General features: G+C 35.3%; 1 long non-coding RNA gene across 1 annotated transcript; it reads left to right on the top strand.

Annotated features, from left to right (window-relative positions):
* The first annotated feature begins 5950 nt into the window (after nt 1–5950).
* On the top strand, nt 5951–20483 carry LOC125617121. Its single transcript, XR_007347994.1, has 4 exons — nt 5951–6546; nt 18610–18675; nt 19953–20026; nt 20366–20483. It is a non-coding gene; the product is annotated as an uncharacterized LOC125617121 (long non-coding RNA).
* Nucleotides 20484–22643: the final 2160 nt, after the last annotated feature.

Below are 22643 nucleotides of genomic sequence, written 5' to 3'. Positions count from 1 at the left end.
TATCTGATTTATAGAAAACCCTACGTAGTTCGTCCCATTTTATACTAAAATCCACAAACTACGTAGATAGGTTTGGAAGTGTTTTTTTGTTTTTGTTTTTTGTTTTTAAGCAATGCTCTAAAAGTCCACAAGATGTGCTAGTATTTCCACAAAGCTTTTTTCTTTATAATGAGATGTGATATTCTGCAATTCCCACAGGAAGGCCAGGACTACAGGTGATGTTGCTACTGTTACAGTTGAGAAGAGAAGGCCTGAGGAAAGCCTCTGCTTTTGGACTTGAAGAAAAAAATCAAAATAGTTAATTTTATAAATTAAATAATTTTAAACCCTAAAGAATTTATAAGGTTTTTCTTTTTTAATTGCCATTAAGCAATTAAATCATTATCCCTGAGGACTTGCATATCTTGCTCTTTTCTCCTATCTCATAGGACAACCTGGCCTATCATCCAGACACTGATATTGTAGAACATTAATAAATATAGAGCTAAGATATTCTCAAATTATTGTTTCACATACTTACTCATAAGAATGTTTTGCTTCTTGATTTTAATTTCAAATGCAGATTTGTAGAAATTTTATGCTTCTATCTAAAAAAATGACTTGTAAAAACTATATTGCTTTTTACTTACATGATCCTCATATTTTTTAAGTTGTACATAGACATGATACCTTTATTTTATTTATTTTTATGTGGTGCTGAGGATGGAACCCAGTGCCTCACACGTGCATGCTAAGCAAGTAGTCCACCACTGAGCCACAACCCCAGCCCCCTCACTAGTTTTTGTTTCCTATACTGTTAATGGACTTTTGGCAGGAAAAAAAAATACAAATCATTCGCCATTACTGGCTTACATATTCAGATACAGAACTGAATTAAAATCAGTAAAAATTTTATACAGAACTGAATTAAAATATGTAAAAATTTTATTCAGTTCCTTCTGTGTAAAAGGTGAGAGATAAGAAATATATATAAAACATGAGCTAACCTTTAAAATATTCACCTATCCAAACCTAAGACATGCTTTCAATAAAGTAATATTATTTCAAATTTCTAAAAATTGACTCTCAATCTCACAAAAATCCTGTTTGCTGATTCAGACTTGCAGTTGGGCAAAAAGGAAGATGTGACAATGTTTCTATTGATGATTAATAAACATATACTAAACAGGTTATAATCAGTAAGAAAAAGAGGGAGGGAGGGAGGGAGGGAGAAAGAGAGAGAGAAAGAGAGAGAGAGAGAGAGAATGTGAGTGTGTGCTTCCATGTCCTCTTGAATTGACCTCATCACTCTGTTTAGACACTTCCTTATTTTCTTGCACAACAAGATGTTTCAGGCTCATAAGGTACTCATCTTGCCTCAGATAAGGAATCATTAATTTCTCCAAGGAATTCTGGTTGTATTCAGTAGAGAACGGCATTTAAAACACTAAGAACTGAGTGCTAGGTGTGTTGTCACTGGTGTGTCACTTCTCTCAGGGGAGAGACCTAGGGTGTATAATCATATTCTCACTCACACACAGATATGTAGTTATTTCTATATCCATATATATATTTGGAAAATAATGAGTTCATACCCCTCCAATTTCAATCTACCTCTACAGGTTTCATTTTACTTTCCTTCCTTTTCATTTTATAGTGTGTCCTTACTCTCTGATAGGCCTGACCTTGACATGTTTATGTATTTGATACATTTCTACGTATTGAACTGGTCTCTAATTTTCTACTCCCTTTTCTGCCTCTTTGCCATGCCAACCCCCAATTTGAATGCTCTCCTCATTTTTCCAAGTCTTAGATCTAAATGACTCTATCCTCATTTACTGGGGCTCTGATATACCCCCTGGGCTAGTGCTCCCCAGACTCTCCTCACTTGCCCATGCACCTAATCCAGGTCATGCACACCTGTGCACACACAGAAAGGTGAATATTTCACATAAATGCCTATTATGCTTGATCTTGTCTATTAATTTTCAGACTGAATTGTTTGAGGAGAGCACATTTTTTAAAAATTATTTCCAGAGATGTCTTGGCTCTTGTTTAATTTTCTCCACATAATTTCGATTTAACATCTGAGCTTTTCTATTTCAGATTTGTGCTGTTCTTTCAAAAGTGAAAATGCTTTTCTTAGTATGTAATAGTTTATCTTATAATTTTAGTTTTCATCTGCTTCATGGGCACCTTTTTTGTGTATTTGCATAGTCAGAGTATTTTAAGTTTTTTTTTTTCAATATTTGCTCTTACAATTTGTACCTTATGGGATTAAATTGTATTCATTTTTATTTCCCATGTTTAAATAAGGTGGGACTTCTTGGGCTATTAAAAGGAGTTTACTGTTGGATGGGAGGGATGATGTAAGGTCTTTCCAAGTCTTAGATTTAAATGACTCTCTCCTCTGTAGCGACCAGGGAAAGTTTTTAAAAAGCTCCCTATGTGGTCAGGTTGGATTCAAGGAAGTTCTTAGACGCTGTTTTTCATCTCCAAACAAAAGGTCATTGCTTTTGGTTCTCTAAGATGTTTCGTATTTTAGAGGCAATTATGGAAAGCTGCTTCTACTTGAGATTTGTAGTGAGTATTCTCCCTTCACATCTTTGACAGGTCTTCTTTTGATATGAACAAGGAGCACAGATGTTTCCTAGTTTTGTTTTGGAGAGGATTTTTTTTCCCTCACTTCTAATGTTGTTGTCAGCTTATTACTGAACTAAGTGAGCAAAGACATCCTTACATCACCATCTTACAATTCCTCAATGGTTGTTCAGTGTTGTGTTAGTGTTTTTCATAAATAGAAACTCATTATTTCCCCTAAAACCTACCCATCTTTTCATCCATAATTACTGATTTTTTGGAGGAGGGTACCAGGGATTGAACTCAGGGGCACTTGACAACTGAGCCACATCCCCTGCTCTATTTTGTATTTTATTTAGAGATAAGGGTCTCACTGATTTGCTTAGCACTTTGTTTTTCCTGAGGCTGGCTTTAAACTTGTGATCCTCCTGTCTCAACCTCCCAATATACTTACTGATTTTATAGTTATTATTACAAATAATTATTTGATTATAAGAAGAATTACTGATTATAAGAATCAGATTCTTAAAAGTCTCTGGTTATAAGAATATTCATGTCTTTTATTTTTATTTTGTATATGAAAATATTTATTTCGCAAATCCTACTGAAGTTAATTCTTGTGTAAGGTTTAAATTAAATATCTAAATACTGATTTTTGTAAATGGTCACTCTATTTTTCTTTTACCATATTTCTCTTTCTCTCACTAGAATTTAACTTAATAATAATTTAATATATTAAATTATGATGCATATTTTTATATCTAAGTGTACTATTTTATCTAATCCATTATCATTTTGTTTCAGCATCCATGTTTTAATTTATCATACCTTGAATTTATTTTATTGCATAAAGTAAGTTTATCTCCTCACTTTATTTCTCTCAGACTCAGCTATTTCAGACCTTTTCAAGGTACTTTGCTAAATTAATTGATATTTCTAAACCCTTGAGGTCTTCTCAGAAACATGGAACTCATTTCCCATATGTCAGTATTTTATTAAAATTTTTCTGATTTCTTCATAGTTCTCATTACTAAAATATGTTTTCCATTCTTATTCCTTTATGTATTATCTCAATAGATGCTACAACTATGGAGAAAAATTTAATAGAAGGTAAGGCTGACCTTGTGGAATTAATTGGAAAGATGGCCATTAAAATTCATTTAAAGGCTTTAAGTATTAAGAACTATCTGTTCCTTGAATACTTAAAGGAAATTCCATTAAAACCAACAGGACTTATGCCATGTTGTGGGAGGGCTTCATTTGCATTTAAAAAATGTTTTTAATAGATTTTTTTTAGGGCACAAGAGAGACAAAATCATCCACTTAATTCAGTCACTTAATAAACATCATATGCCAGCTCTGCACAGTGTTAGGAAGACTGGGACAAGCCATTTTCTTTGCTTCCTAGAGTCTCGGGAATTTATTTTGACTCATTAAACTGGCAAATATTCAGATATTAAATAATAACTGGCAAGATAGTCTGAGTTCAAGTTCTTTTGACAAATCCTTCTTTTGATATTATCAGTACTTAAAAGAATTCTGGTAGTTTGAGAGTTATCATTTTCACATGAGTCATTGATAAGCTTTCTATTTGAGTCCTCACCATATCTTTGTAAAGAATTATTTTTTTTCAAGCTTATCCCACCCAGTTAACCCAAGGATATTACACAATATTATTAATGCTGGTGATTCATTAGGTTAGTATTTGAGCGGCATGAAGAAAACTCAAATTGAGTCCCTACATCCATCTCACACGTGTAAAATCACCTTTCTTAATTTATAAATCTTTTACAAATCCTTTACATCTGTTTACATATAAGATGAATTCATAATTATTTTTTCTTTGCTTCTCAAAATATCCAGTGCCGTAGTTAGAGCAAAGATTAGTTCTTCTCTTTACAAATGACAGTACTATGCTTAAACAGAATGATATGTGTTGAGAGCCACAGCCAAAGGGGCCCCAGCAAACTTCCAGCTGCCAGCAAACTTCCAGCTGCCGGCTGATGATTGGCTCACAGCGGCCCCAGCAACATCTAGCTGATTGGCTCCTCGGCCCCAGCAACATCTAGCTGATTGGCTCCTCTGCGGTGATGCTCATTGGACTGTTTCCCTGCCCTTTCAGACCACGGAGCTGCTCATTGGGGGACTTTTTTTGGCTCCGCCCACGTGACCCAGCCAATCGGCCTCAAGAGCAGGAGGATTGTGGGAGGTGGAGAGAGGCTTGTGTGGGAGAGAGAGGCTTGTGGAAAGCCGGTGGTGGCAGTTGAGGCTCTGAGGATTTTTCCTGAGAGGCTGTTTTGTTTGGCGTGTGTGGTTCTAAAAATAAAGTTAGTTTCTTTTGACAAGTGGCTCCTGATTGTGCCCAGCCAGACTGCGGCAGATATGGATTCTAGCCTCCTCCCTGAAAATTTCAGGGTCTTTCCCCTGGACTAAGCTAAGGGTAATACCATTTGTATCTCCTAACAACTGTGAAGGAAGTAGTCTTCAGCTTACGTAGCTCCTACTATAGGGAGTGCTGATCTACCTGACCTAAATTCTAAGTATCCCTTAGAGTCCTTTTCTTCTCTATATCAGTGGCTCCCATAATTTCTTTTTGAAAATGAGCTGAAAAGAACCATGTATCATTCTTCCAACTTGACATTTGGATCCTGACAAAGTAAAGGAATTACATCATGATTACATCTTGTCTTACCTAGTTAAGCTTTCATTTTTACCCATTTTTTAAATTCATAATCAAACTCTATTTTTTTATGTTAAGGAAGAGAAAGAAAATGCAGTCTATGTAATGAAGATAGTACAAAGAAATTACCCAGACACAATTTTCTGCTCTATTTTATATTTTATAATGAAAGGAGAACTATAAAATTAGTTAATACCTTTGGGAAGTAGTCTTTGAGTGAGATAACACTTCCAAGTGTAAGCTTATAATTATGGGAAGATAATAAACATATAATTCCTATGGAGTATCTTACACTGTGTTTATTGGAAAATATGTCATTCAGAAAAAAAATGAAACCTTGAATATAAGCATGCAGGTTAACTTTAACAAATTTGTGTAAAGGTGAACACCCATTGACAAATACACAGGTCTGGAAGCAGAACATTTCCAATACCCACCGGCCCTATCTGTACTTATCCCCAAATACAGTCCCTTCCCCCCTAACAAATGTAACTATAGTAAATTGTATTATAATATCTTCTTTGATTTTCTTTATAGTTTTTTTGTATACCTGTGCATCTTTAGATGCCATATGTAAGTTTGACAATATTTTTGACTTTTATATAAGTGGGGTCATTCATTTGTGTTCAGTTTCTTTCATTCAACTTCATGTTTGGGATTTATCCATATTGTAGTTTGTTAGTTTCCAATGCTGTTATAGTCTGTTATATGGACACATTATGGTTTATTTAACTATTTACTGTTAGGAATATGTGGTTTATTTCCAGTATTTGCTTTTAATGAATAATCCTGCTGTGTATATTCTCATCTGCTTAGGTTTGGATGTGGTTTGTCTCACAAAGTCGTATGTTGGAAGCATGGTCCTCAGTGTGGCAGTGTTGAGGTGGTGGAGACTTGAAGAGGTGCGGCCAGTGGAGATGGTTAGGTCACAAGAGACTTGGGGAATTTTCATGGGATCCTGATTAACTCCCAGTAGAGTGAGTTACAAAAGAGTAATCACGTCTTCTGAATCTCTCTGGCTTCCTGTCTTTCACATGATTTCTCTTTCTTGCATGAACTCCCACCATTGTAATGCCATCTGCCATGAAGCCTTCACCAGAGCCAATCTGATGCCAGCACTATGCCTGTAAACCTCCATAGTTTCCTCTTCTTTGGGATTGTTGTTTTGGTAGGTACTTTCCATTATGACCCTTACTTTCTGTTTTGTTTCTAAAATTGCCTTGTATTCATGTGGCTTGACAAACTGTTCATCGTTAAATATCTTTCATTCTCATCACCAAGACGTGAGGAGTGTTTCTGTGAAGGAGGTATGTGAGGAATTCAGGGGCAAATTATGTTTCTCATTTCAAGGTGCTCCCTCTTGTCAGTTTAGCAAAATATAGTATTATAAATATGTGATATATCATTTTGGACAAAATTGTTATGATTGTTAAATTTAAGGTATTTTCATTTTAGTAAAAAAAAAGACAATCTTGGATTTGATCTACAATGTAAGAATATGTTTTTTCTGCATATACAGATTCTTCAGTGACTGCCACATATTATTAATTCAAAATTTAGGTGGTATGAAATTTAAGTGTAAATTTTTTCTCAGTTTTGGAATATAATCTTTACAAAAATCTATTCAACCTGTTTATCTGAGACTTTATTTGTGAATTTCTTGTTACATATAAATATCTCTATTCTATATTACATTCCTTGGTTGCTGTTCTTCCTGAAATAATTATTTGCAAATTATTTATTTAAAACTTCTAGTACCCATGACATTGATATAGAAAATATTTTTTATTTTACAATTTCCTTTTTTAAATTATTTATCTTTAATTTATATATGACAATGAAATGCATTACAATTCTTATTACACACATAGAGCACAATTTTTCATATTTAGGTTGTATAGACCAGAGTTTCCTTTTACTAGAGACTTTGAGAGTACTTTATAAGCATTGCCTTGTGGAGAATATTATTAGAAAAAGTCTACCAACAGCAAATAAAATTCTTTTATATAACTTAATTGGGTAAATGAAAAATTGGGTAAAATCTTAGTAAGATTGAAAAACTAATCTAGTGATTTATCATTTATATTTATTCTGGACTCAAGCATTTGGAGAAATTATTTGAAAACATTGAATATTAACAAGAAGGGAAATTCACAGAGTAAGAGAAAACAAGTGACACCGATTTATTGCAATACCCTCTGCAGAGTCTGAGGTGCTTAGAGATTAGCTCCATGTACAGAGAATATTTCAACCTGAGTCTTTAACCTATTGTAAAATCCATTGCTTACAAGTGTTCACAGAGACAAACATTATTCTATTCTCATAGGTCCATCTATTATTGCTTGGACGCTTTCCTTAGGAAGTTCATGACAGCACAAGAGCACAGTCAGTCAGTGTTGGACAAGGTCCTCTAGGGGGCAGCAGAGTAGCAGTTGCTCTCTACTTTGTAGCTCCTGGATGAGTCTGAAGGAGTCCTGGGGTTGTGAGAAGAGCAGCCTTACAGGAAAATCAGAATACAAGAGTAGAAAAATGTCAAGACGTCAGGATCAAGAAAATATAAAAATGTAAACATGTATGTTCTGGGGGCAGAAGCATAAGCCCACTGGATGTGAGAACTAGATTTGTGCCAGTTAAGTAAATAAAGGAACATTTACTTTTTCATCAAATGTTTCTTAAGTTCCTGATCTGGGACCCTTGAGAGGCATAATAAAGAGTGAATCTGCTCACTTTTGTATTAAGACTTATAAACAATGGATCCAACAAATATCTAGAAATATAGAGATTTTACAAGTCAATTAGGGAGAGGTGACACAGATCCTGTGAAAAAGGATCACTCATTAGCTCATTTAATACTTAATGTGGTAGGGAACAGGGAGAAAGACATTATTTTATTCTAGAATTAAGACTCCTGACTCCAAGTGCCTAAGTGAGAGTTTCCTAGAACCTCTCTACACTTCCATTTGTACAGGACTACTACCTAGCACAGAACAGGCACTTGGTCAAGAGTTGTGAAATAAACAGATGAATGAGTCCCTCAGTCAATCAGTTGGATTATATGAAACCAAAGACATTTGTGAGGGTTTCTAGCTCTGTATTTGCTCCAGTCTGACTCCCACCTAAATTGAATCTGAGCCTGTTGATATATGTGTAAGAAAGTCATAGGGGCGTGCTAACTGACTAGCACTTTGTTCTCTAGAGCAATCAGTGTACTGAGTAGTTCAGTGCCTGTGGTGGGAGAAATCAATGCCATTTTTGAAATGGCAAGCAGACTCACCACAGCTGATGTTTTGAAGCCAGTTGCCTCAGGTCCTAAAAAGTCTCATTTGAGAGTCCTTAGAGGGGTAGCATGATTGGAGGAATCTGCTGGTATGCCCCAGATCCTTACACAGTTGGAAAATGAAAATTGGCCTTCTTAGCTTTGACAAGAAATGCTGAGTACGTAAGGAGGTGCTTTTCCACCTGCATTCCTGCCTCAGCTATGAACTGCTGAGTGTGCTTGCCCATTCTGGGCAAGAGACGTCAATAGTTAAGGAATTTATGTGCAATTGACCAAAAAGTATAGCAGAATGTGGTCCAAGGGACAGCTGGTTAGAGCTTGTGGTGTGGGGCTGTGGACTCCTGGTGGCACAGTTCTCAAATCTATCATCACTGATAACTGACACTTTTGTCATTTTGTCAATGCTTATATATCTTTACTGAAATCTGAGCTACCTCAGTGGCTGTTCCAACAATGCAAATACCATTTGCATTATAACTGTTTTCAAACAATTGATATGAGAGATTTTTTTTTTTAATTCAAAATTCACTATCACTCTTTTATTGTTCTTAAAGCTGGGGGTTGAACCTCTTGGGCCTTGTGCATGCTAGGCAATGCACAAGGTATACCCCGGCTCTTGCCATCACTTTTGTTAATGGAAGTTAGGGAAAAGTTGTCAATCTTTAAATGTAACTCCAACTTTTAAAATATTTATATGGTTGTGAAAAAATAATGACCTTAAATTTTTTATCTACTTTTGTGAATGGTTTCTCATCAATGATGACAATCAAGGGTTGGAGAGTGGGGGAGAATGGGAAAGGGGGGACATTGGTCAATGGGTACAAAGTTACAGTTAGAAATAAGTTCTAGTGTTTTATTGTGCAGCACAGTAACTAGAGTTAATAATAGTGTATCAAATTAGACAAAAAAAGAGAATTTTAAATTTTCTCATCCAAAGAAATGATATTTGGGGGGGGGGTGCTACCATGGATTGAATTCAGGAACACTCAACCACGGAGCCACATCCAGAGCCCTATATTGTATCTTATTTAGAGATAGGATCTCACTGAGTTGCTTGGGGCATTGCCATTGCTGAGGCTGGCTTTGAACTTCTGAGCCTCAGCCTCTTGAGCTGCTGGGATTACAGGCATGTGCCACCATGCTCGGCTCAAAGAAATTGTAAATATGTGAAGTGAGTTTATGCTAATTAGCCTGATTTGATTATGCTATACTAAAACCATGTATTAAAACACCACATTGTACCCCATACCATTATTATTAGTTAATTCAAAAATCGGGGATTGGGGTTGTGACTCAGCAGTAGAGTGCTTGCCTAGCACGAGTGAGGCCCTGGGTTCAATGCTCAGCACCACATAAAAATAAATAAATAAAATAAAGGCATTGTGTCTAACTACAACTAAAAAATTATTAAAAAATTGAAGAGCTTATTATTAAGTGTCTTATCAGGAATTGACTGTCACTTCCAGATTAAAACATGAATCAAAAATTTTATTCTTATTAAGAAAACTTCAACTTTCTAATAAAAAAATTTAAAGATTTTATTAGAAAATTTTCAAGTTTGTCTTTTCCTAATGTTATGTTAGTGTTCTTATAATTATATGTTTAAAAGAAAATCTAGAAAAAATTTTCACCAAACTATTTATATAAGCTCCAAAATCACCTCATTTTTTAAAATGTGACATACAAATACCATCACTTACTATAAGTAAAATATGTTCATGTCCTGCCCCCTGCCCAGGCTAAAAAAGGAGGAAAACACTTTTAAATATCTGAGTCCAGTTAGGACACTTGATTTTTTTTTTAACCTCCTGTAGAACTGTAATTTTTTTCTTTTTCTTTTTTTAAGTTTTTTATTCTAATTTGTCATATATGACAGCAGAATGCATTACAGTTCATATTACATATATAGAACACAATTTTTCATCTCTCTGCTTGTGTACAAAGTATATTCACACCATTCATGTCTTCTTCATACATGTATTTAGAGTATGAGTTTGTTTTGAAATTTTTTATTTGTTCTTTTACTTATACATGACAGTAGAATGTATTTGACATATCATATGTACATGGAGTATAACTTCCCATTCTTGTGGTTGTACATGATGTGGAGCTACGCTGGTCCTGTATGCATACATGAACATAGGAAAGTTATGTCTGATTCATTCTATTGTTTTTCTCAGGGTAGTTTTAATTTGTATTTCTCTAATTGCTAGTGATTTTGAATATTTTTTCATATATTTGTTGACCATTTATATTTCTTCTTCTGTGAAGTGTCTGTTCAGTTCCTTTGACTATTGATTGATTGGTTTTTTTTAAATTTTATTCTATTTTTGGTGATAAGTTTTTTGAGTTCTTTAAATATCCTGGAGATTAATGCTGTATCTGAGGTGCAGGTGGCAAAAATTTTCTCCCATTCTGTAGGCTCATTCTTCATGTTCTTTATTGTTTCCTTTGCTATGAAGAAGATTTTTAGTTAATAAAATCCTGTTTATTGATTCTTGAGTTTTAGGAGTCTTGTTGAGAAATTCGATTCCTAAGCCAACATGATGGAGATTTGGGCCCACTTTTTCTTTTAGTAGGCACAGGGTCTCTGATCTAATGCCTAGGTCCTTGATTCACCTTGAGTTGAGTTATGTGAAGGGTGTGAGATACGGGTCTAATTTCATTTTATTACATATGGATTTCCAGTTTTCCCAGCACCATTTGTTGAAGAGGCTATCTTTTCTACAATTTATGTTTATGATGCCTTTGTATAGTATGAGTTAACTATTTTTGTGGGTTTGTCTTTGTGTCTTCTATTCTGTACCGTTGGTCTTCATGCCTGTTTTGATGTCAGTACAATGCCGTTTTATATGGCTCTGTAGTATAATGTAAGGTTTGGTATTGTGATGCCTCCTGCTTTACTTTTTTTGCTGAGGATTGCTTTGCCTATTATGGGCCTCTTATTTTTCCAAATGAATTTCATGACTGCTTTTTCTATTCCTATGAAGAACATCATCAGAACCACAATAGGAATTGCATTGAATCTGTATAGTGCTTTTGGTATTATGGTCATTTTGACAATATTAATTCTGCCTATTCAAGAACATGGGTGATTTTTCCATCTTCTAAGGTCTACTTCAATTTCTTTCTTTAGTGCTCTGTAGTTTTCATTGTAGAGGTCTTTCACTTTTGTTAGATTGATTCCCAAGTATTTTATTTTCTTTAAGGCTCTTGTGAATGGGATAGTGTTTTAGTCAGCTTTTTCACTGCTGTGACTAAAGGATCTGACCAGAACAACTGTAAGGAGGAAAAGTTTATGTGGGGGCTCATGGTTTCAGAAGTCTTAGTCCATAGAAGGCCAGCTTCATTCCTCAGGGCTAGAAGTGAGGCTGAACATCATGGTGGGACAGTGTGACTGAGGGAAGCAACTCACATCATAGTGATCAGGACTCAGAGAGAGAGACACCATTGCCAGATGCAAATATATACATCAAAGCCACGCCCCAATTCCCATCTCCTTAAGCCACATGCTACCACTTCAGTTATCGCTCAGAGGATTAAATCACTGATTGGGTTAAGACTCTTACAACCCACTAATTTCTCCTCTGAACCTTCTTACATTGTCTCACACGTGAACTTTTGGGGAACACTCACAGCTAAACCATAACAGATAGTTTTCCTAATTTCTCTTTCAGTTGATTGATCACTGATGTATAGGAACACAATTGCTTTATGGGTGTTAATATTATATTCTGCTACTTTGCTGAATTTGTTTATGAGTTCAAGAAGTCTTCTGGGGGAGTTTTTGGGTCTTCTAAATATAGAATCATGTCATCAGCAAATAATGATATTTTTAATTCTTCTTTTCCTATTCATATCCCTTTAATTTCTTTTGTGTAATTGCTCTAGCTAGAGTTTCCAGGACTGTGTTGAATAAAAATGGTGAAAGAGGGCATCCCTGTCTTGTTCCAGTTTTTAGAGGGAATGCTTCCAATTTTTCTCCATTTGGAATGATGTTGGCCTGGGGCTTAGCATAAATAGCCTTTATGATGTTGAGGTATTCCGGTTATTCCTAGTTTTTCTAGTGTTTTGAACATAAAGTGGCATTATATTTTGTCAAATGCTTTATCTGCATCTATTGAGATAATCATGTGATTCTTATCTTTAAGTCTATTATGTTGATTGATTTCCATATGTTGAACCAACTTTATATTTCTGGGATGAACCCCATTGATCAAATTGCACTATCTTTTAAATGTTTCGTATGCAAATTGACAGTATTTTATTAAGAATTCTTACATCAATGCTCATCAGGGATAATGCTCTGAAATTTTCTTTCTTGATTGTCTTTGTCTGGTTTTGGTATTAGGGTGATACTAGCTTCATAGAATGAACTTAGAAGGGTTCCCTCCTTTTCTATTTTATGGAATAATTTTTGTTAGTTCTTCTTTGAAGATCTGGTAGAACTCAGCTGAGAATCTGTCTGGTTCATGTAATTTTTTATACTTGGTTTAGATAGAAGATCAGAAATTTACTGTGTTTCAGCATTATGGATATTATTTATTATCTAAATTATATAAATTGCATGTGATAAGAACTAGTTGTTAATATTCATTTATTTATCTTGTGTACTGTGAATTGAACCCAGGAGTGCTCTGCCACTGATCTATATCCCTAGTCCTTTTTATTTTTTCATTCTGAAACATTCTCACTAAGTTACCCAGGCTGGAAATCCTTCTGTCTCCACCTCTCAAGTCCCTGGAATTACAGGCATGCACCACCACACCTGGCTGAATAAAACCTTTTTGAATGTCTTATTCTCCTAATAGACTGAAATGACCTGATATTAATTTGTTTTATCATCCATTGAGAACTCAACATTGGATTTCCTTTTCATATTAGCAGCCAGGACAGTAATTTAGTTTTAGACTATATTAATAATTATAGCTAAGACATTAGAAATATTGAATTTTGACATTAAAGTATAATAAATTATGCAGATAAACAGGTAGGAGCTATCATTCATTCATTGCAAAGAAGTTGATGTTGCAGAAAAAAACTTTTTTTCTTTTCTTTCTTTTCTTTCTTTTTTTTTTTTTTTTAGTGCAAAGGTTCAAACCCAGAGCCTTTCACATGCTAGGCAAATGCTCTACCACTGAGCTACATCCCATTTCCTCATTCTGGCTTGTTATAATTCATGATAGGAATACACCCCACTCACTTTTCCCCTGTGTAAGTAAGATGGCCAATTTAGGATTTATACAAACTAAGCTGCTAATTTTCACCCATGAAGGCTGAGATGTTATGAAATGTTGAAATCTGACCTAAATGTCATAACTTACCACAGAAAGATAAGATCAAGACCTGGATAGTAAGGATATTGAAAGTCTTGCATCTTACTACATCTAGGAAGGGTTTTCATATGATTTTCATAAATATAAGCCAAACTGCATGTCAGAGACATGCTAAAGGTGTCACATGGTTTCTTCTACAACATCCCTTGGTAGAGAGCTGTAACAATATTTTCTAAAATACCTGTGAGCCTGACTCGTCTTCCCTCAGTTTTCCTGGGAGCCACTGGATCCTGTGTCTGTCCACTTCCACCTTGTGCAAGATACATCTGTCCTCTTCTCTTCTTATTTAAATAGTTTTCAGTATTTACGGAGGGGTAGAAATTGGTGAGGAAGCTTGTAGAAATACATTACTATTTATTTATTTTAGATAAGTACATCAGTTTCCTTTTATTATTCTAATTAGTAATAAACTGCATTTTTATTTTCTCATTCACATGTGTCTAACTAGTTGCCACTGTTCAATTATATTCTCTCTCTCTCTTTCTTGATACCAGGTATTAAACCCAGGGGTGCTTAACCACCGAGCCACATCTATAACCCTTTTTATTTATTCATTTTATATTGAGACAGTGTCTTAATAAATTGCTTAGGGCCTTGCTAAGTTGCTTAGGCTGGCTTTGAACTTGCAATCCTCCTGCCTCAGCCTCCCGAGTTGCTGGGATTATAGGTGTGCACCACCACACTTGGCTAGATTATATTCTGTACATACAATGTTTATTTGTATGTCACTTATATGGAGCAATCAATTAGTCTCATATATTCTGACTAAAATAATATGTATGTGTTCCATTCAGCTCTATTTTGGCTAATAAAATGTAATTTCAAAAGAAATTTAGGTAGGGCAATAATCACAGATCTGGAAATCAGGAAAGCCTTGGATTCCCAGTTCTCATCTTGGTTCTAGTTTGTTGTGATTTTTTGGCAGATTTTTAAAAAAATATTTTACTATTGCTTTCCTTATCTGTGAAATTAAGGAATTTGGGTGAGATTTCTTTAAAATTTCTGTAATTCCATTATACTTATGAAATTCTACAGTACTACAAAAATAAAATATTATAATCCTGAAAATATCCGATTTAACCTGAATTAAAATGAAAATCAAAACTAAAGACTACAAGTTTGTGTTTTTTTAAACAGAAACTTACAAGCTAAAAAATTGTTGACACCAATACTTTTAAGAATGAAAAATAGAGTAATTACTAGTTCTATTTAAATGAACAAAAGGAAAATTTTATAAATGTCTATGTATTATCATTTACATTTAAATAAATCTGTACTTACCTGCACTTAATCATTTAAAAATGCAGTCTATATCTCCATTAGTTTACTAGAAGGAAGAGATAAACTTTCCTATGTTATTAATTTCTTATTTTAATAATTGCAAGAAGATTTGGCTTGCATTTGGCTTATATTTATTTTTAAGGTTATATTTCTTATAATTAAGTGTATTTGATGAAATATTTGTTGTAGAAAATGAAAGTTATAAACTGTTTACCATGGGAAGTTTTGCATGCTCATAAACTAGATAATTAACCTATTCTGACCCACCTTTTTGTTTAAATTAACTCAAATGGCATCAACGCAGTGCTGAAATTTTACAGCTAAAATGAGAACACATCTGAAGTGCCTTGTAAATAAGCAATTTTGCAAGTCAAAAGAAATGTTTTAAACAGATTAGCTTTAAAACACAAGTCAGAAATACCATATGTTTACAAATGATACTGAGCTGTCAGTCATCTCCACCTATTATTAAAAATTAAGTAACCTTTATCTTGCTTTTGATAAAAAGTCAGACATTGTTTAATGTATGTCCTCTAATGAATAAATTTATTCATTCTTAAAAGAATTTATTGCATTTCCACAAAAGTAAAACAAATTCCAAATCTAGTTTATGATAATTCAAAATTGCTGATAAATATTCATGAAATGAAACTCCTTTTCTCGTCATGCTACTCCCACAGCAATATTGTTGTGCCCCTTGGTATAAGAAAGATAGCTTTTGTCTCTTCATCTCCTCTTCACAGCATCCCAATTGTTAGATGGGGCTAGTTGAACCCACACAACTAAACAGGGTTGGGTAGTCCTGGAGAGTGAGGGTGTTCTCCTGCTGTCATGGGCTGCTACTTTATCTCTTACTGGGAACAGGAAAGAAGTTATTAAGACAAGAGAAAGCTTAGGTTAACTATGGAGTACATTGTTAGTAATTCTTTAGCATAAAAATAAGTCTTTGCCACTGCATTTGAAACTGAAGATGTTGAGAATGAATTTGTCTAAAATAAGTTCTATTTTCGATTATGGTCAATCATAAAATTAAAGATTTATTGCCATGAAAGCAGTGCTTCCAGTATGTTGAATTAATATTTTTTTTTTCAGAAAATGTTAAATCAGTGACAGTCTCTACCATATTGATGTGTAAAATATGAGTCAAGATGGGCTTGGAGTTGAACTTCTAACCAGGCCACTAATTTTCTCATTGTAGCACTATCCCAAGCTCGCTGTTATCTTTCAGTGACCCCAACACCCCAGAACATAATAATTTCCCCTTTGGTTGTAAATACCAAATTTGTATGCATGGAACCCAGAGCTTTACTGATGGAGTGGACACTAGGGATGGCCTGCTGAGGACCCCTTTCCTCATCAGCTTGCTTATCAAGAGAATCATTAGTGCTCCTTGACCCTAACCATTGACTCCAATTATTTGGTTCAGGAGTGGGAACACTTAAACCAGGTCAGAGTCACTTTTCTCTGAGATATTTGATCTTTGGACTAAGAAAAAGTGCCATTATTGTCTGTAGACTACAAGGTTAACATGAAAACACCATTGGTTTGGCAGCTATATTTTATATCATATGGAGAAAACTAGACTATAGTAAAAGAAGAAAGAAGTCATTCCTAGAGAGAAGCAAAGAAGATAAGTGGCAGGTATCCTGAAGACTCTCAAGTTCCTGATTCCAGCTGTTCCTGAAGTCTGCTACGGTTTTGCTATGGAAATATTCTATATTTCCAGATTCTTCTGATATCTTGCTGTTTAACTTAGGTCAGCTGAGATTTTGTTACTTATATCAAAGAGAATCTAACCAACAGGTCTTCATTTTATTACCTGGTGTCTGGTAATCAACAGTGTCTAATGGAACTTGGTTGATACACTATATTACTAGAAACTGATAGTGTATAATACACATTAGCTCGACAGAATGAGTTTGAAGTTATGAAAACTTGTCTCTCAGTAATTTCCTATGTATCAATAAAGTCATAATTTTTAATGTTAACTTGGAATAGAGGATATGCATATTTCAGTATAAGAGGATAGGGATTGTGAGTCTGTTTAATGTATGTCCTCTAATGAAAAGGAGGACAATTTTCTTTTCTGATTCTGCATATCACTTTAGGGTGAGTAGAATTAAAAGAAATTACATTGGAGGTAGAAGTTGTATTTGAGATAATCTAGTTAATTCTTCTCATTTTTCCCCAGAAAGATCAACTGAGGTAAGAATGGAGAATTGATTTATAGTAATTAGCAATATTACTCTGGTTTCTTGACTTCTAGATCAGGTGCTCTGTAGAATTTCTCTGTGGATGGAAGAATACTAAGTTGCTGTGTGACCATTCCCCTAGAGTCTTGATTCCTCCTCTATAAACTGAGTGTGGATCATATGAGATGATAACTAAATTCATTCTGGTTCTAATATTCTCTGATTCAATAATTTTATGGTACATAAAATAATTATACAATTTATATGATGTTAGAGGCTTTGGTTTTATTTGAAAATCTGGATTGAAATTCTGCTTTTAAAAAGAAAAAGAAATGACAGAAATTAAGGCAAAAATGTAATTTATATATTTTTTGGGCAATTTACAAGGTGAATCATTATAGCTTTTTATAATCATCTTGCCACTTACATCTGGCTTACAAACAGATTTTGGTGTTTACTATTTTTCATTTAATCTAAGTGCAATGCTTTTCAATTAAAAATACATCAGATGGGACTCAGAAGATAATTCAGTACAGAACACTTAGAGCTTCAGCCTTGAGGATAAAAATGTGTTATATTTTAAAAGGTTTAGCATTAATGATACTTTTGAATTAGTCATATCTTAAAATAAGTTAGAGGGAGATTATTAACAATAATGCATTTCTAAGTAATGTTGAAATTTATAGGACATTTCAAGAAAGACAATTTCCAAAACCCTTGCTTTATTGAGATGGTTTGGGTTGAATCTATATTATTATTATTATTATTATTATTATTATTATTATTATTATTATTATTTGTGTGTCCTTGGGCAACTACCCTACCTTTCTAAGCCTCAACTTCCTTTTCTGTAAAATGGATATGCTATTTATATATAATTGAAAGGATTGTTGTGTATATGTGTGTGAAGAACCTATCATGGTGTTTGTTGTCTGGAAAGTGTTTAGTGGCTGTTCCTATTACTCCTGTCCTTGAAATATGACTTTAGACCTATTGATAACTTTGGGAACATCTTCAAGCAAGATTTATTCCAGGTTTGAGTTGGCATCTCCATAACCAAATGATCATTGGAAGTCAAACATGTGAGTCTTTAATAATGAATGGGAAGGTTTGTTTGTTTTTATCAAAACACATTTTTTAGGTCATTGAAAGTAATAGTCACTATAGAGTTTGTTAGTTTTGTTGCTTTCACATATCAATAAAAGTATGTGGATGTGGACGTGTATGCGTAATTCTAAATTTTTCTATCTACCAAATAACTGTATTATTATTTCCATTGTTTAGGCAAAGAAACTTGTTTAGAAGTTGATATTTACACAACTCAGTGTTGGAATTGTCACCTGAAATCAGGTATTTCTGACTGATTCTGGCCCATCATTCTATTTAGTGAATATTTGTTAGGACTTTTTCAAGAATAAAGCACCATCATGGATACCAGGGAGTCTTACTGTAGAGCAGGCCTTTTATGTTTGCTCACCCAGTACTTTTCCCTCCCACTGTCCTGTGCAGGAGTTCCCCACAGTTGTCTGAGTGCTCAGCCACCCACCAAGCTCTAACTGTGAAGTGACAGAGGGAGCTTTCATGTTGACCTCACTCCAATCAGCAAAACCGCCCAAGGGAACAGCTCGATACCAGAATGAGAGACTTAGAAATCCTTAATAGACTCTGCGTCATAGTCCATGGAGAATGCTAAGTGTGTTTACTTTAGGGAGACTGGATGCTTGATGCTTTCAAGCCAGTTTGACTCCTTCCTAAGAATTTGGATTTATAGAAGAGATGCATGTGGATTTATGGACATATGCATATTTAGCACTTGGGAAATAATGGCAGTCACATTCTGCTACTGAGGTAAGGAGAAGGATTTTCTGAAATAAGGCAGAAGAGCCAGGTAGATATTTAGAAGCCAGTCAAGACATAAATAGATTCAAAGTTTAGGTGGTGATCTAGTTCTTGAACCTGCCTGCCTTCTTGCATGGGGTTTCATGATGCATTCTAGCATCCTTACAGTTAAACCTCCCTTTTTGGTTAAATTAGTTAGAATTATATTTTGGTGCATCCAAAAAGGATGTATAACTAATACCAAAAAACCCCCAAGATTAAAAACATGAAGTCTCTGCTTCAGTGAGTAAAGAACCAATATTGATATTTCCCAAATGACCAATATAGGATACAGAGGAAATTGTTGAAATGCAGATTTCAGGGCACTGCTTCCTATAGGTTCTGGTTCAGGATATTTAAAATTTGCCTTGGATCCAGGTACAGTGGCACATGCAGTGAGACTCTGTGTCAAAATAAAAAAATAAAAGGACTGGTGATAGTTAACTTAGTGGTGGAGTGCCACTGGGTTCAACACACACACACACACACACACACACACACACACACACAGAATTTGGTCTGGAAGTCTGTATTTTAATAAATGTTTCATGTGAGTCTGAGGCACAACAAGAATTGGAAACTGGCAGAAATACTTTTGTAAATGTTTTAAGAACATGGAAATGTGACTTAAAGATGTTTCAAGCCATTCAATTATGATACATCAGCTATACTGCAGTTTAAACACTGATTTGATGATAAAATTAACATTTCTTTCTGCTTATGGAGTTATTTTTCCTTTGATGTGTTAGGAAGAGAAGAGAGGAAGCAATGTCACCGAACTTGGGAATCAGAGATTTGGTGGACAAATCAGGAAGAGCAGAAGGTCAGAGTGGAAGATTGCGCCCAGGAAAGGAGTAGTGAGTTGTGGGTGGGCAAAGGAGACAGAGCGTTACGCTGCTCAAACCATCAGGGTGTCAGGCATCCCTGACCAGAAGTGAGGGAAAAGGCAAAAGAACAAAAGCCCTTTTGATGGAAGAAGCCTTTGCGTGTCTTTGTCCCTGACCTTGACCTGCCTGCTGGGAAGGTAGCTCAGACTGTACAGCATGATATTCACCTGATCTCCATCTTTTGATCTCATGGGATATTGCCAGGTCTTGGGAAGAATGACTTCCTACCCCAAACTGACCCTGCTGTAATTGACATTTACCTTGGCATCTTTCAGAAGTGCAGACCATCAGCAATGCATAGAGCAGCTCTAATCACAGTCGAGCTGCAAGGACACTCATGAGAAGCTTTTCCATCTTAGAAACACAAACAGCTCCATCGATCTTGCTAACACCCTAGAGGTAAGTGTGAGAGCAGTTGTCTTGGGGGTGGAGTGGGGAGAAGGGATGGCATAATGATTCTTGAGTTGTTTCCTGGCTTTGCCAAAAAGCATTACTGGAAAATGGAAGTGGGTGTGGTTAAATTCTCAATACCTTAGAATGTCATTGCAGGAAGAAAATGTAGAGATTATTTCATCCATAATTCTATTTTTACAATTGAGAGACAACTTGAGAGAAAGAAACTGACATGTCCAAGCTTCATATGTCTAGTTGGCGGGAGAGACATGTCTAGAATTTAGGTCTCCCAACAACTTAGTGTTCAATAATTGGTATCTAACTATTAAGCTGTGCACCAAAATTGCCATGAGTAAGACTGCGACTGTGATAAAGCATGAGAATACAGCTTGTCTAAGACACAGAACTGTAACAATGATGATATGAGTCAGCTTGAGCTGCCATAACATAATAGCATAGACTTGGTGGCTTGAACAACAATAATTTGTTTCTCACAGTTCTGGAGGTTGGGAGTTCCAAGATCAGGGTGTTTACTTATTAGATTCCTGATTTTCTGGTTTGTAGATAGCCACCTTCTTACTATGTCCTTATATGATGGTGGTGGTGGGGAACACACTAATGTCTCTTCTCATAAGGTTACTCATTTCATTGAATCAGGACCTCACCCTGTGACCTCATTTAACCTATGTTACCACCTCCTAGATCCTATGAATGAGTCTAATAACACTGGGGGTTGGAGTCCATAGCAATGACCAGCTTCAAACTAGTCTGCATCAGGCTCATCCTTGGTCATACTGATGATTTAGATGGAGGTAGGAACTTGCATTTACAGCCATCAATATAGACCCTGCTTTTGAAAGGAAGAGGAAGCAAAAGCAATTATTAATAATGATACACCTACATGTTGTGTGGTGTTTTCTTATGAAGACAGGAAAAGTCCATAGAAAAATCAATTCCGTACAAGTCAAATAACATCAATGACAGTCTTAGGCAGATAAATGAAGTCCCCAAGGTCAGTTGACTGAACTGAGTAGTTGTACAATCTCTTGTCTACAATTCTAAAACCCAGAAAACTCTGAAATCTGATTGTTTGTCTATAAATGTGTAGCAAACTTGCTGGGAGGCAAAATCTGACCTGTCCTGATGTGAAGCTGTTCATAGATTTTACTTAAGGAGAGTATATTTATATGTTTGCTTCAGAAATACTAAAACATTTTATTATAGGTTCCTGTCCTAGACCCTGTGGTGCCTATTAAGAAAGCTACTGAATTATCTTTCTGAAATCCAAATAAGTATGAATTCTTGAAACACATATGGCACCAAAGGCTTTAGAAATGGAGATTCAAGTTTGAATGGAGATTCAAGTTTGTGCTAATGTGGATATTCCATTTTCAGGACTGGAATGACTTGTGGTTTGGGAAGGAGGAAAGGCAAGGTTAAGCAGAAGCAATTATTTGTTCAAATTTCCTTGGAAGTGAGCTGATGCTGAGCCATCAGATTGAGTGTGTTGACTGAGTTGGGCAGAACTGCCACTCTTACTTCTGCCCAGTGCCTTACTACTGCAAGCAGGGAATTCCTCAAATGAAATTTTCAGGTCCATATTGAAGTGTTCTGAGGAAGAGCCATGGTGTTTGAAACAGCAATAGGAGTCAGTCATTTCAGGAATTTGGTGATGCTGTCTCAGCCTGCGGTTGACCTCGAGGGGAACCTGACTTTCTGCCATTCCCTTCTTGTTCCTCTCTTCTTGATGGAAATTGGCCAAATCTCTCCATCTATAGGCTTCCCCCTTTTTTTCCATTTAAGTGTAGATGTTGTGAATAGCTTTCCTTACCATATTCCGGATCAATACATAAAATATCATTTAGAAAGGACTCTCAGTCCCACATAGGCATTGTTTGGAAGGTTTCTTGATGGTGCAGCCTTTGGTTCTTGTAGGATGAGTTCTAGGCTGGGCGTCAGGAATCTTGGCTTTAGTTCCAGCCTTGATATTAATTTCCAGTGTGACCCTGAACATGCAGCTTTCCCTCTCTAGACCTGTTTCCTTATTTAGAAAATAAGGGATTTGAAACTGGTGATCTCTGAGACCTATTCTAGTAATAATACTAAACCTATAAATAACAAGATGATAATGAATTCCTCTAGGACCCCCGTCTGTTTAGC

Source organism: Marmota marmota, unplaced genomic scaffold, assembly GCF_001458135.2.
Source record: "Marmota marmota marmota unplaced genomic scaffold, marMar, whole genome shotgun sequence".
In the NCBI taxonomy this organism is placed as follows: domain Eukaryota; kingdom Metazoa; phylum Chordata; class Mammalia; order Rodentia; family Sciuridae; genus Marmota; species Marmota marmota.
The sequence above is the reverse complement of the archived record's forward strand: the minus strand, read 5'-3'. Positions and strand labels throughout refer to the sequence as shown.